The sequence below is a fragment of the Pseudopipra pipra genome, chromosome 3 (genome assembly GCF_036250125.1).
Source record: "Pseudopipra pipra isolate bDixPip1 chromosome 3, bDixPip1.hap1, whole genome shotgun sequence".
Lineage (NCBI taxonomy): Eukaryota > Metazoa > Chordata > Aves > Passeriformes > Pipridae > Pseudopipra > Pseudopipra pipra.
The window spans coordinates 87,503,460-87,518,528 of record NC_087551.1 but is presented as its reverse complement, the minus strand read 5'-3'; the positions used below and the strand labels follow the sequence as shown (position 1 = coordinate 87,518,528).

The 15,069-nt window shown below is 36.0% G+C and overlaps 1 protein-coding gene across 10 annotated transcripts in view; it reads left to right on the top strand.

Moving 5' to 3' along the window:
- The window catches only part of ADGRB3 (adhesion G protein-coupled receptor B3), a 459,919-nt gene that overhangs the window by 318,258 nt on the left and 126,592 nt on the right, over positions 1–15,069 (top strand). The gene's annotated exons all lie outside the window — the stretch shown is intronic.

Here is a 15,069-nt window from a genome sequence, read left to right as displayed (position 1 = left end):
CATAATGATTAGAACAGGTATGCTATAAAATTAGGTTATCAGATTTATATCAGTCACATAGACAGTTGGTTTGAGTTTTCACTGAGGACTGATTTCAGTACAAAATGAAAGTGCATTGGAGCATCCAGAGCATTTACTTATCACTATAGAAAATGTAATGTGTTGGATATTGGACATTTTATGTATATGTTGAGAGTCTTAAAAGTAAGATGCAAGAATTGAATTGGAAGATTCTCTATAGTAAATATGTGAGAAATTTGATGAGTGAAAGATAGTTAGTGAGATAATATATTTTAAGGTAATATTACCTTAAAATATAACATAGTGTGGGTTAAATTTGTATCAAAATGTAGCATAGGATCTCTATGAAATGAACTTTCATGTCTGAATAGAAAGAACATGACATTAAAGTTATGTTGTCAATTAAACAAATGAGATGGTGGCAATGGCTCTGGAGCATAACTCTGTGAATAACTAGAAATACTGCAAAGGCAGAAAACATAACAATAATGGAAGATGAGGAGGCACTTAATGGAATTATCAGGTAAGAGGTTTAAAATAAACAAAGCACTTTTTCACTTAGTATGTAATTAAATTGTGGAGCTGAATGTGCTGGATGTTCTGGAAGCCAAAACTATAAATGAATTCCAAAACCTCCTAGGCATGTTCACTGATGTCAGGTCTATAAATGCTATTAAGTATAGTGGGTCCATACGGAGTCTCCAAGTCAGGAAGTTCCCAAGTCCCTGACACCTCAAAGAATATCCAGAGATGTATCACTGTAGGCTTGCCTTGTTCCTGTCCTCGCTTCCAATCAGAAACAATGCTGAGCTAAATTAGACCGTTTTCTACTCCAGTGTGGTAGTGTCATGTTCTTACAATTTTGTATAAGTTTTCTTTCAGAGTGATTCCTGTCTGCACTATTTTATCTTTTTTCTTTCACTTCAAAATTACTTTGTCCTAATAACAAACAAATAAACAGACTCCAGTGGGGGTTTCCCACTATGGAAATAATGACTCTTACTTGACCCTAATGATATGAAAGTATTGATAAAAAGCTGATTCTTTTATTGTTTAGCTTTTGAGCCAAGTCATTTGATTTGGAGGGAGGGAAGCTGGTCTACAAAATTTTAACCATTTAACCCTGTCCATACAACCAGTGTAGCAAAGGCCTGTTCCATTCCCAGTGATAGACAGTGAAGCAGGTTGTGTTGTTAGGTGGGTCCTCCACAGTTTTTCCAGATTTGAAAATGATTAAGGGGAGTCTTGTGCCCCATTATTATGCATTCTTCCAGCAAGAGAATAACAATCAAGAATAAAAGATAATTTTTTAACCTCGATGAAATATATATCCTAATTGTAGCTTCAGAGCTCAGTTCACTGTTATGCTCTGGCTGTGCTTCAGCAACGGAGAACATCTGTAAGCCCAGCTGCATAATAAGTCAGATCTGTGCAAAGCAGGTGGAGTGAATCTCGTGTGGTTTGCCCTGAGTAGAGAACATTTGCATTTTTAAAGTGCTGAAGAGCAACCTCAGCTTTTTGAATGAAGATACTGCATTTGGCTCCAGACCACTGCAGTACAGAAGTACACTTACTTCCACATGTCAGATCCAGGTGAAGTTGTCGGCCTTATTCTCAGAGATGCATGGAAACTGCTCTGTTCTCTACAGTAATCAGATGACCTCAAGACATTGCTCTAAACTCTATCTCCTCAAAACCTGTAAGAGTGACTGCACTCCTGCTATCCAGTCCTATGCATCCTGTGCATTTCAGGAAGCAACACACCTGGGATTTACCTCCACAATGGACAGCATGGTATGAAGTAGCCTAAGAAATGCCTAACTAAGTCCTCTGCTTACACGAGTGTGATTATTATAGGGGGAAAGCAACTTGCGTGCACAATGATATGGGCAAGTAGGAGACTACATTATACCCTGTTAAATTTGTGAGCACAGTTACACTAGATGTACACATCATGAGTTGCTTCAACTGTAAATGTTTTTTTGGCAGAGAATATGGTGAGTTCCCTTGAAATCATGTTAAATTTGGCTTACACTGGTTTAAATATTCCTCAAGTTACTGAAGGCTAGCCTAAAATCAAGACAACTCATACTGAATTCTGCCAATCTTAAAAATACACCTAGTAAGAATTTATCAAAGTAAATATCAATTTCAAAACTGATGCAACATTCATGTAATGTCTTTTTGATAACTAGACAATTGCAAAAAATGAGGGATTAACAAATATAACCATTTGATGCTGCAGAACTGTTCTTAACATATTTTAGCAAAAGCATTTCTTTGGTGTCCCAACTACAAGAAGCAATCAGAATGCCTCTTAAAACACTTGTGTTCTCACTGAAACCTCTTCATGTAGGTTTCTAACTAAATCAGTAGCTTCTATAGAAGGAGATGACAAAGATCTTCCTGCTTTACAGGAGCAGAAAAATTGTTTTGGACTCATGCTTTCTGTTAACTTGTTCTTCTGTAGCCCTGAATAGGGACATCAGAGAGATCAAACATATCTTTAATTTCCAGGACAAAATACAGCTTGTGTGAATTTGTCATTACAAGTTTGTATCTTTAGATATGGATATCTTTAAACTGTGCTATTTCCCTGTGGGCAGAAAGTGAAACAACTTGCTCTTTTTGCTTTTGTGTGAAGGAAACCTTTTTATCCTCTGTAGAGAGTACATCAGTATGAGGAAGTTAGGTTCTGCTGCACTGAGTCTGAATTCTGCAGATTCCCAGAACTGAAAGAGGCACTTTGTCAATGGATGAAATTGCTGCCAGTCACAGTGAAATGATACCCAATTACAGCTTTCTGTTAAATGCATCATAATGTTACATAGACATATCACAAAACTACCATATATCAGTGCTGTTTCACACAGAAGTGTTGAACTCCAATGTCAAGATATTAGGCCATGATTATTTTGTTATATTGTTTCACTCTGTTTCACACTATCTTTCTTGTGTAGGAAAAAGGCTACAAATCTCTCCATGGCTGAAAAAAAAAAAAAAAAAAAAAAAGCAAAGGCTGAAACCATGGAGTACCGTGAAGGAATGCATGGTGCTATGAAGTAACGAGCACCTTTGGATTTAAGATAATCACACTATTTTGTGGGTGATCTCATAAAAGTCAGCAATCTGCTTCCCAAAAGCAGATATGTCTAACTCTATGTCACAGTTAGACAATGGTGAATTGAATTAGGACTATGAATACGTTTTGAGGATGAAGAAAGAGAAGAGAGCTAGTTATGTAAATGGAAAAGGCAAAAAGATGTGTTTGAAGCTATAAACAATTCTTACTGAACTGAATGGGATGGCAGTGGGAAGATGATCTCAGAGTCAGTAGTGGTACAGTTCTGTTTCATACCTATTAAATTCACGTGAGAACAGACTATAAGCCTCCCCCCCTGACATGGAAAATTACCTACCTCCTAAATTCTAGGTAAAAGTGACTGTGAAACAGTCATGTTCTCTATACCTGACTCCAGATGTATTTTACTTCAGCCTGAGGCACTAAGAGGTTTTGCTCCATAATTCCTCTTCAGAAGAGTAAGGCACTCTGTTGAGAAGTAGGGCATATGAATTCAGATTCCTCCAGAAATACAGAGAAATGGGACCCAAAGCCTTCTGTATCCTATGGCAGTGCTTTAAACCAGGGGAGAGGAAAAAAAGAACTAGATCTCTTTGGCTACTATTTTGTGAATTTTCTCTGCAATACTTTTTCCAGACAGATCTGCTTAGCAAATTCAACCTGCATTTGTAAATAGTTTCAGGATATTTTCACTGGCACTACAGCATAAAAAGAAAGAAGAAAAATGTTCATATTGATCTTAAGTTCCTATCTCCAAGCATCATTAATCACAGCCTACCTCTCTGCTTGTTTCACAAAACTGTGCAGATAGTATAATAATAGCCACATGAGAAAAGTCTACTTGAAGTTAATTGAATGTTTGTATAATGCTTGGTGTTCTAAGACTTTTACTTTATTAGGTATAATTTTGGTCAGCTCACTAATGAGAAAATATGCTCAAGCTGGAGATCATCCAGGAATCCTCAATATAATTAATACAAAGATGTACAAACTAACATGAAAAAGATGAAGAAAGCATGTGAATTTTTTATTTTCTTCCAAATGCTCTCAGTTTACTGTATTTTTATTTTGATTGACTGTTTCTGTTCCTCAGTTGCAACTCTATTTATATAAATCACTGTGCATCTTTAGTAGGAACCTAGTATACATTGGAGACAGACTGTATAAAGTAGTTCTACAGAATCTACCCTTAGTGGCAGTTTCAATTTTCCTTTATTATTTTACTTTGAAATCACTTAAATTTCACCATAAACATTTCCTGTGACCATTTCTTTTCTTCTGCTAGCACTGAGCTAGTCCAACGACTCCATCACCTCTAAGCTATTGATCTGTCTGACATCCAATTCAACCTGTTCACAGTTATCTAGAGTGCTCTAAAGATAGATCAGAGAGATTCATTACCTACTTCTCTGACACAAAATGCCTGGAAGAATAACACCCCAGTCAACAAGCAAGTTTATTTTTTAATTATAAAAAAAATTATTCACTTGAATAGCAAAATCATGGCAAAATACATACCAAAAAAACCCCCAAATTGCATAAATATAACTCTCCATGATGGGGCCGTGGCTCAGTAGGTCTCCTGTGTACTTCTTCTCTAGCTAAGTTAGATGCTTAAGTTGAGTCATCTTTAAACAAAAGATAGCTGGAGTCTTAATTAAAAAAAAAAAAAGGTGAAAAATATATATATCACAAAAGAACGCATTTTTAAAAATTAACTTTCATTTTTATACAACTGAACTCTTCACATTTCAGCACATGGATTCATTACACCAGTAGGTCTAAATGGATATTTATGGGAAGATTACTTTAGACTGCTGTGAATTTTTTTCAACTCTTCAGTTACCTTGCTGTACATTTGTAAGTTCAATTTACAACAAGTTTGAGAAAGGCAGAATTTGTGTTTGCACTTCAGAAATTTAAGTCAAAAGAATTCTTGAAAATCCAGATTGTATATCTGCACTAAAAATGAGGAAAATTAGATTATTATTAGCTTATTCCTTCAGAACTGAAGGAATGCTAGATGAATGGACAGGAGCACAAAAGAAGTAGTAATCAGCATTTGTAAATCTTCAAACACATCTCCAGCCTTGTGAAATACAAGTTTTGGGTCACTCAAAAGCCAAAAGAAACAGAATTTGTGAAGATCTGAGTACCTAACTCCTTGTAGGAATAACCTGGTGGTCAAGGATATAATTCTGGTATACAAATGTGACTATCACTGACTTCAGAGGGGTCTTCATAATCAAGCTCTCCATATACTTTTAAAATTACATGAAATTATAGTCTTTGAGGAAACTGTACCTACATTTTTGACTGCTTTTATTGTATTATTATTATTATTCTGTGTATTAGTACAAGATTTGTATTACATGTGTTGCGCTTCTTAGAAAGATCTTAACCATCTTAAGCACACAGAAATAACATGCATTGTAAAGAAAATAAGGGTGTTTTTATGTGGGAGCTAAGGAGAAACAACTCGGGGAAAAGGTGAGGCATCAATATTTAGCTCAGTAGAAATAAAAGCACAGCTCATGCAGCAGACAGACAGGACGAAAGGAGCAGAAGGGGTGGATGAGTCTGAAAGCAGACTCAGAGAAAGACAAAAGACTGGACTGACTCCAGACACAGCATAGAAATAAACAAGCGTAACGCTGACAAGATACATCCTAATGTGTGCTAGAGGCAAGACCCAGAACCTATCTCTGTGGGAGAAGTGTCTTATACTGTGATTAACCAGGAAGTATTCAGGAAAAGAAAACATTCAAATAAGGTGTGAACTTCTGTGGGAAAGCAGATTCTGCTAGCTAAACACCTAAATTAAGAAGCTGTAAGCAAAGTTAAAACTGTATCAGTTGAATTGCTTTAAGATGTTGAACCAGAGAGGTAACATTTCCTCTCTCTCTCTTATACTGTATGATTTTGGAAGCAGAACTATTTTTCTTTCTCAAGCACCAAGAGTTCCTTTGATAACATATTCAAGAGGTGCTCAAAGTATAGGTGCTTCTTAGTATAGGTCATACAAAGGGTCATAGAGGGAGACACATAACCTTGAAATAAAAGTGACTCAAAGTAAATGAAGAGACATTTCCAGATTGGTGGGGTAGAAGTAAAAGCTTTACCACCTACTCAGAGATGAGATAAGTAGAAGGGACAGGCCTGGAAAAGAAGTGTTCATTTAATAAATGGCAGAGAGAGAGAGAAAAACAAGTTCACATTTAGCCATTGTGGGTAGAAACTGGAATTAGGAAAAGGAAGAAAACAGGATATGGTTATAAACTTTGGCCTGATCCTGAAACCTTTGCAATTGTGTAAATATATTATAACATACATAATAAGGGAAATCTAATGTTTTTTAAAAAATGTAACTTTGTTAGCGAACTGTAGAGTTTCTCGAAAGTGCAAAATTAGTAGTTCATTGTGCATGTCAGGTCCTTCATTAATATATACTGCAGTCCTTTTCTGAATCTGTTTTCCCCAGCATCATAAAAACTGAGGCCAGCATTACCAATCTGGTTTTGGTCTTTCTCTTGAATGCTCTTGACCATCTCAGGACTTCACAGTTGAATGCAGTGAATACTTACTCACTGTGTGGTATTCCTGCCTCTGCTTCCTCTGAAGCTTGTACTTTTGCAGGCAATATGGATAGATCGCACTTGTAGCAGAGTTGCCAAGCAAAGAGGTCAATTGGCTGGAAACACACTTTATATTCCCAGCAATACTGAATGACCCTGGGAAAATAACTTCTCTTTTCTGTACAAAAGCTTTACCACCTCTGACATAAAAATCATGTTGACTGCACTTGCAAAATTATTTTCAGATTCACAGTTGTACAAATCTGTGTAATTTTCCCTCATTTTTAGTGACTTTGGTTATGTGTTCATTCATTTCAATAGCAACTTATTTAATTAGCTACAAACTAACTCCACTTGGTGATCAGTTTCCTCAGGTCAGTTTTGTTCTGTGGCCCACTGTACCTGCTTTGTCCCTGTTACTTTTTCCAAATATTTCTCTCACAGTCTGTAAAGGGAAAAAAAATTTAGTTGAAAGAAGTGCAAAGTCAGTGTGACCTGAATGAATGTGATATTCAGAGCTACTCATATGCAGATATGGCAGAAGAGAGGAGAGCTTTCAAAATTTTCATAATTGATGGGGTAAAGAAAACAGGAATTTCAAAGAAACTGCCTAAAGAACAGTTATATGGGGCTCAGAAGAAATAAAAAAGCTGTAAATATTGACTTGCTTTTTGAGATACTCAAGAAGGATCAATAATAGAGAGCTACACAGAGATCACGCACGGAAGGAAGGAAGGTGGAAGGAAAAAACAACCCAGAAAATAATAATCAGAGTCACATGATAGATCATAAAGAACCTGTAAAAGAAATATTCAGAGCAAAGTCAGAACTGAAACTGAAGTTTAAAAATCATCAAGGAATCTGTGTTGTAAAAGCTAGTCAGTGAACAGGGAGGATGATCATTGGTTTTTGCATATGAAGATGTTAGAGACCATGAGGTCAAACATGTATGGTTTCCGAAACTAGTGAAATAGTGACAGTTCTACAGACAGAAAACCTCAAGCTGGGAGTAAAAGATGAATTAATGAGGAATGATATAGTTTATTATAGCAATATAAGAAAATATGAAATAGAAAATATAATATACTAACCAAAAGATGATGTTTTCCAAACAAAGCTGACCCAGAATTAATTCCAACAGACATAGGGCAGGATCACAGAGGCAGAATGGAGCTGTCACTTTGCCACTGAAGCTAAATCAGATTTTAGACTAGAGTATTGGGACTATTTTATCTTTTTGTTTCCACTATGAGTTTTCTTTGACCCGTGATCACATTACTGACTTAGTGTTACTCAAACCTATATGGACTTGTTTCTTGTGCCTTGTATTATCAATGAGGAACAGGACCTCTGTACTCTGTTTCTCTCACAACAGTGAAATAAGAAGTGCTTTTGTTTATACACATATAAGTAAAAATGTGCAGGTAAAATTAAACACAGACATCATTTCTTAGAGGAAAAAAAAATCACTTACTAGGCTGATCTACTGAACTGATTTCATATATAATACAAATAATGATAACTGGGCAAACCTATAAATCAGGGAAAACAGAGCTATCAGCTGTATTCACAGATACCCAGATGGTTTTTGTGTAGTTGCATCTGAAATGTTTATACACTTTTTTATATTATGTGTGTTACTTATCTCAGATAAGTTCAAGGTGTCTTTGGTTTTGCAGAGAAGAAACTATTTGATTTGCTTAATTTTTTACGATTGAAAGTGTTCCATTAAAGAAAGTATAGAACTTCAGTGCCTCAGGATGACTCTACACTATATTTACTGATTTGAAATATTGCAGCAGTTCAGTTTTTGCTATGCATCTTTCTTTTAAATGGTAGGGGTTCTGGCTTGCAAATGAGAAAAATAATTTAAAATTATTTGTGTGCTTCATATTTTTAGGAGAGCTTAATTCTTCCAAATTAGAATTCCAATTGGTAAAGCGCTCCAATAACTTTAAATTGCTGTGTATTCTAGATCCAAACCCAAATCTTTCCAAAGGGTAGAGCTTATGAAACTGTTGAAACTCCTTAATAATTCTGAATTAGATTACAGATACATGACTACAATTTCAGTTTAGTTTTATTTAAATACTTAATTTAAAAAAAAAACCTAATTTGAACGACTGAATATAAACTCATATGGTGTTCAGTTTCTGATATTAGCTCTTGAATTTTTCGCAGTCATGTTAAAAACTTTCTGTTTAATTATTGTCAGTGTCGAAGTATTGTTGGGAACATCTGGGTTTTGCTCTGAATCCTTTAGTATTTTTTTTAAGGGACACTTCATTTTGTATCACACAACAATATATATAGAGCTTGGACCATTATTAAATTTTTCTACATATGGTCCACAAAAAAATCCAGCTGTAGTTATCACTGACAGAACCATCTGATGATCTGCTGTGGTAGCCAGAGGCAGGAGCTGATCAGCATTTGGAGAGCCAGCTGTTTTCCCAGTTCTTCTTTGATCTGGCATATCAGGAAGACTATATTTTGCAGGTTTCCTTTTAAGGCTTTACAATACAAGACTTGGTCATATATGTGCGAGATTTTTGCTGACCACCCATAACCTATCCTAAGCTTGAAGGACTAATACATAGTGTACCAATGTTTATGCATAAAACAAATATAAAGTCATAGAAAGCAGTTTATCTACTATTCAGATACAATCTGCTGGATGCTCAGCCCAATTATGCATATTTTTTGTGTAAAACCATTGACCCAGAATTTTCTGGACATTTGCAAAGTAAAGAGAGTGGAGTAGCATCCCATGCAAAGACAAAATTTTATGCATATTACTTGTATAATTCCATACTAAACCATCTGAATGCTCAGAAATGTGAGGGAATGAGGGAAATCTGTATGCATACTTTGTTGAATTGATGTATTGGCATTTGAATTTGATATATATCCACATAAAATTTTCCCCATAAATATGTCAAATTGCCCAAAATTTCATTGAACTACAAACATATTACCATATTCACAGAAGAACACAAACAGATATGTGAGCTTCTTTATATTTAAAATAAGGAACAATGTATTCTTCCTTAGCCTGCTAAAGAGTTAAGAGGGTGTTCAACACTTGACATTGATTTTTTAAAGAATGGCCACATTTACTGGTACATTCTGTCTCACAGTGCTCCATTGATGCCAATCACCTTAATCAGCTAAATAAACTCAGTTCATGCCTGCTGTGCATAACTGAAGAGGTACAAACAAACAAAACAAAGCACAGCAGTGAAACTGGCTCAAAATGTTACGAATAACATTAAAACACTTCAGGTTAACAGCTAAGCAAATAGAATCACAATGGAGGAGATATGCACGTATCCTGATATTGAATTTTATTTAACCTGCCTAAAAATGGATTTCTGTGTCTTCTCTTGATAAGCAGTACTTGGAACAAAGCTATTGCTTATTCTTCTGTTAAAGCTTCTTTTACATTCTATGTATTTTTCATTACCTTTAGAAGTATATGCTAACATAAACACCGAAAGTTCAGAGTTTTAATCTGAGTAAGTGATCCAAATGTAGTGACATATTTTCATCTTAGAGAATGGAGTAAAGCCCCCTTCTCAACTGTCTGCCCTCCCTTTCAGGCCTTAACTCCATGCAGCTCTGAATTCCTTGTGGCTAACTTAAGACTGTGGAAAAAAAAAAATTAGTGTAAAGATATTTGTTGCAATACCAAAGGTGGTAGAGGCTCCTGTTATGAATAAATTCCAAACATATGCATGTATAACCTGAATGTTTTTAGTTTTCATGAAAAGTTTATGGTCTAGATCGACTACGTAAGAGCAATACTTTTGCACATACTCAGTACCCAGTGACTTTACATCAAAGGAACTTCCAAAATGCTCACAGTTTATCCTGGAAATGGAGATGACTCTGTCTTTTTGAACCTCATCTGTAAGCAGATAAAATTAATTAGTTCCCGGCTTTCTTAGTTCCACTTCTCTTTTCTGGAGAGTCCAGTTACAGTCAAAAACCACATTACTCGCTTTACTTACTGCCTGCTTTACTTACTGCAGGCAGTATAGTTATTTTAGGGACTTTTTTTCCCTGTATTTTCCAGTGTTTTTTTTCCCTATTCTCAGTTACAAAGAGGAGCATTAAGAAAATGAACAAGACTAATCAGATGAGCAATAATAAAATTTGCTCCTAAAACATGTTCATAGAAGTTTTCATTTTGGTAGTTTGGATAAATTTCTTTTTCTATGCAAATGTATAGATCTTAAAGGAAATCAATAACATCATAACTAGAGAAACTTGACCTAATTTTGGTTAATATTCAGGAATTTTAGATCTTAAATACCTGAGTTTCAGAGTAAGAAAAGAAAAGAATGCCTCTGTCATGCTGACAGAGGAAATCACCAAACATACCTAAAAAAGTCTTGTCTAAAAATCCCTAAGAGGGAATCTTCTTACGTATTCAGTAAACCTTATGTGAGAATGATAGAAACCTGTTGCATGAAAAATACTTGTTGCATTTATTCATAGCTGATCATCTGAACAGTCTGTTCTTGTTCTGACATGTGAGATGAGAGCCTATAATCAGAAGACCTCCTTTCATTTGGAGATAAAATATTACTTTTATGAATTTTCTTTTTTTTTTTAGATGTTTATTTCACATGTTAGGAAAGAGAAAGCTGGAAATCAAGACTGTAAATTTTATGCAAACTTTCAATCTGCCTTGAATTCCAGACCCTATTGACAGAAAAATTGATTTTCAAATTTTAGACTAAAATTCCTCAGGTTTTGGCTGGTTCAACTTTTTAAAATATGAACTGAGTTTCATCCTACTTTGAAAAAGTAGGCCCTACTTTTTGTCAAAACTGACTGTTCATTCAAGAAGCCAAACTCAACAGACAAAAGTTCTGCCTTGTGTTTCAGATTTAGATAAAACACAAAACTAGAAAATATTAACCTGTCTCCAGATTTTACTGCAGGGTCTCCAAAGAGCTCTACCAGAAACTTGTCTGTTGGAGACACAGTTTTCATTGTATGCCCACTGGGATTACATCTGAGTTTGACCCTGATGCCATCACCTGCCATTAATCTAATTGTTTTGGAAAGATCATTTTAAGAACAGTGAAAGTCTCCAACTACCTTCTAAAAAACATACTCCAGACGTCTCCATCTATAATTACATAAAATTAAAAGATAGTCTGAAAAGTGTGCCAAAATAGTTGTAGAATTTAAATTCATTCTCCAATTCAAAATTGCCAGGGGCTATTCTGACCGTTGTTACTGGGGGTGTACCATCCTGATTTGGAACTCTACTGTTTTATGCGTGCCACCACTTTTTGATGTGTAAAAACACACGTATGATTTTAGTGCTAGGGGATCTGGATTCTCAGTCCTTGCTTTTGCAGAATTATTTATAGTGAACCCACAATGACAGATTTACAACAGAATGATTATTTAAAATGGTGTCTATTCCCCTGAAGCAATGTATATTTTTGAGACATTAAATTGTACAAAATTTCTAAATGTCCAAACCGTAAGCTTGGCAAGCAGGCAGCACAGATGTGGCAGAAGGAATATTAAGGGCTAATTTTATAACATCAATCTGTTTGTCATCCGCATATAAATGAGATTTAGGCCCACATTGACAGAGCAGATTATTTAAGAGAAGCAGGTATAGATTAAAAATCAGGGCTTTGAGAAAAGAAACCTGTGTGACACCTGCAGAGAAGTTTTTGTGGAACTGATCAAGCCACAGGAGGTAAGACGGTCTCATTTGGATAGAATTAAATAGAACCAAGAAATAACACAACACTTCAAAACATCTCTTACAAAGAATCTGAGTAGAATTGAGTGTCTACTTCTGTCAAAAAAGCTATTATAAGTAGAAGACTAACTGGAAAAAATTCTGCTTGGATTGTCAACCAAGTGCTGATGACTGTAATGATGAAAGTTTGGTACTGTATTGTGGTCTTAAAACAAACTAGTCCTAGAAGAGCAAATGTCCTTCAAACGACAGACAGAACAACAATCAGTTCAAGAGCATTAGCAAAAAATCCCCAACCTATCAAATAAATGAATGTAATTATAGGAGAAATGAAAGTTAAAATTAACTTCAGGGTTCTATATCGATTTTTACTGTGACATGAGAAAGAACCAGTTTTGATGAATCAAAGTTAGGATATTAAAAGAGCACATAGAACCATAGAACCTTTTAGTTTGGAAAGGACCTCTAAGATCATTGGGTCCAATTGTTAATGTAACATGGCGAAGTCCACAGCTAAACCATGTCCCTAAATGCCATGTCTACATGTCTTTTAAATGCCTCAAGGGATGGTGACTCAACCACTTCCCTGGGCAGCCAGTCCCAAAGCCTGAGAATCCTTTATGTGAAGGATTTTCTTAATATCCAATCTAAACCTCCTCTGAGGCAACTCGAGGCCATTCCCTCTTGTTCTTGTAGTTGTAGAGAGAATTAAGGTCTTCCCTGAGCCTTCTTTTCTTCAGGCTAAACAACTCCAGCTCCCTCAGCCACTCCTCCTAAGACTTGTGCTCCAGACCCTTCACCAGCTTCGTTGCCCTTCTCTGGACATACTCCAGCACCTCAATGTCTTTCTTGTAGTGAGGGGCCCAAAACTGAACCTGGGTTTTGAGGTATGGCCTCACCAGTGCAGAGTAAAGGGGGATGATCTCTGCCGTCCTCCTGCTGATCACATGATTTCTGACATGAGGAATGGGTCTAATCCTATCAAATTGATAACTGTTTGAAGAGACCTGACTGTGAACATACCCTTGTTTTTGAAGCACTGTTTGGTTTAACTATCAGCCAGAGTACAAGAAACAGGAAAAACATGAAGAGTGATGAGGACATGGTCACCTGCTATTTTGAATAGAAAAAGTATAAAATTCTAGCCAGAAAAATGGAAATTTCAATGAACATGTTACTTCGTCACAGCTTCTAGAAAACACTCCCAGGTTACCTTCAAGTTTTTACAACAGTAGGAGAGGAATCAATCAGTTCATGTAAGTTTATGCCCAAAACTGAAAGCGTTTTCCCATTCTGTAATTAGTATAATGACTGATAAATATCCAGTGGTAACACATTGATCATAGATAAAAAAGGGCTGATTATTGAGCCCTGGGGATGCCTCAAGTCTGACTCTACATGGCTGATTAAAAGTTGTCTGCAGGGTGTTAAATCTATTAGAAGCATTCAAGTGTAATACAAGTAATTCCCAGACATGTTTCAGGAGTAGAAGGCAAAATTTCACGGTTTGTGATATCAAATGTTGCAGTAAACTTGCAGAGAAAGGAAAGGAAAACCCTTGCCACAGTTTGCCATTTTTCATTCTTTATCTGCTAGGAGGAACTTCAAAGCAGACTTGAAATATTCTTCACCAGCTTTGTTCCAATTGAGCAAAACCCAAAAAGCTCCCTCATACATGAGAACTTAGATAAAAATTAGGGAATTTTAAATCAATTTTTGTTACAAAAAGAAACCCAAACAAACAAACAAACAACAACAAAACAACCCCACCCTACTTCCTAGCCCCACGATTTAAAGAAAAAGGGATGATTAATGGCTTTTTGGATTTGATATTTGTTTGTTTGTTTGTTTGTTTAAATTTATAGAATGCAGCTAGTTGCTGTACAATTTCAACAGCTGCATCTGTGACCATGAGAGAAGGAAAATATTTGTGTATTTTTTAACAAGTAGTAAGTTTATACCAATAAAAACTAAAATTAATATTAAAAAAAAAGGGGAAAGGAAGGGAAGGGAAGAGTTCCAAACAGGCTTTTCCAATTGATTAGTCTTAATAAGTACCTCTGCTTTGTTTTTTCTTGGGAAAATGTTTTTAAAGGCATATTTTTCTCAGGGGTTTTTTACTGTTTTATATTTAAATAATTTATATATTGCAAACTGACTAAAATACTGGACCTATGAATCTGTTGCATCACAAAGGCTGACAGCAAAACCTCAGATGAAAGGTGCAGGTTCAGTCATAACCCACTGATCACTAAACAGCCAGCCTGTAGTGATGTGACAGGTCTGAGATCAGGCTGGGAAGTCAAGCCAGCAAGGCAAGGTTGGGACAAGTATGGTGCAAGGCCAAGCACAGCATAACTACAGCACAGCACAGACATGGACCAAGGGCAGGGGCCTGAGCTTAAATGAACCCCTGAGACAATAAATGAAGCATATGTACTTGGAGGTCCCAGCTTTTCACACCTGTTTTTCTTATGGCATAGGTGTTTTCCCAGCAGTTAGATAAAAAGATATGCAGTTCTGGCAGATCAGAAGTGACCCTGAGCACCAGAAGCCAAGCCTCTGCAAAGGGGTGGGAAAAGAGGTCACAGAGAATATATATGGGAAAGGACAGTTATAGACTCATCAGAATAATCACAGCCTATTGGCCAAAT